Below are 1,554 nucleotides of genomic sequence, written 5' to 3'. Positions count from 1 at the left end.
GGAGTAAAATGGTTTTGCTCACAGCTTTTTAGAAAACTGCAAAAACTTTTAAATTAAGCCACTCTGCTAGTCCTATTCAAGCATTTCTGGAGAGAGAGCCTCGTAATTAAACACAGCCAGTCAGACTCCAGCCAATGCAAGTAAAAGGGGACAGGGTCTGTCTCTGCCCCATTGCTCTGTTAGCCTGCCATCTCTGCCCACGGAAGGAAACTGGCCGGGAACCAACCACCTGGAACTGGTGGGAAGGAAACTCCAAGGTTTGGTTCCTTATCTCAAGAAAATTTTGAGGAAGAACTGCAGGGACAGCTCTACCCACTCCTGTTCTTTAGATCCCAAAAGCAGTCCAAGCAACTCAACCATGAGGAGTCGTAACTAAAAATCCAAAGGGATTTTGTCGCTAAAATTGAGGTGAATTGTGAAGAGGCAAAGTTCTGGTTCCAGTCTTTACTTAAGACTCCACTTAGCGTAGACCCGTGCTTCTCGCCCTTTCCCAAGTCCCGGCACACACAGAAAACAAGGCTGTAGGCTGTGCTGCTGCACATGGGCTGCTTGTGGGCAGAAGGCCGGGCCCAGGGCTCCTGCCCCAGCAGCCCCAAGCCAGGGATCTGTGGGCATCAGTGCCAAGGCACTTCCGTCACACGGTCTTGGCACGTCCACCAGGAGGGTCTGGGACAGGGAGAGCATTTCTTTTAAAAGCTTCCTTCAAAAGCATTATCACATTCATTCAACAAATACTTATTAAGTGGCTAAGAGGTGCTGAGCACTATGTTAAGTACTTCTGCCTGCCCCTCCAGGTTAGGGATAGCCTACCAGACTGGACGCGGAGAGAGACAAATAAGTAATTCCAATACAATGTAACTTGTGTCCTACAAGGCAAGTGTCAGGATTTTTGCCCAGTCCCATGCCTGAGGAAAGAGGCCTGTCAAGGACTACTTCCTAGAAGTGATCCCTACACGGAAGGGTGAGGAGTATTTGAGGCAGAGAGAAGGGCAGGTGCAAAGACCTAAATGCAGGAAACTATGACGAAGCAGCAAAGCAGACTCCACGCCACACAAGAAGAATGTGAGCAAGAGTTAATTTCATGGTTTGAATGGGTGTATGTTGATAAATAAGGAGTAAGGTTGAGCAAAAAGCCAGTATGACAGAGGTTAGGGAGGTGTGCGCCTTCTTGCACTCTAACCCATCAAACACAGCTATGAGAAAGTATTTAGAGAGAGAAGAGACCTCTTGAGGATAAATCTGTAAATATACACAGTACTATGCATCTGCAAGTACCATGAGCACATACACAGAAGTGCGTACTTGAAGTTCAAGACAATTTTTACTGTGGTGGCAGACATTTACTACTGAAAAAGAATAAAACACTACCCATTTTTAAAGGTGAAGACTATTCAAACAGTCAATATAATATGTACAACATTTAAAGTAATGTGAAAGCAAAAGAACTCCCAGACAACATGTGTTTTGTGTTCTTTTACAAAAGTTTGATTAGCTTAGAAATAAGCCCAAATATATATTCTTCCTCTTTCTCTCACGTGGAAATAAACAGAGCAA

The sequence above is a fragment of the Eulemur rufifrons genome, chromosome 7 (genome assembly GCF_041146395.1).
Source record: "Eulemur rufifrons isolate Redbay chromosome 7, OSU_ERuf_1, whole genome shotgun sequence".
Classification (NCBI taxonomy): Eukaryota; Metazoa; Chordata; class Mammalia; order Primates; family Lemuridae; genus Eulemur; species Eulemur rufifrons.
This window is presented reverse-complemented; position numbering follows the sequence as displayed.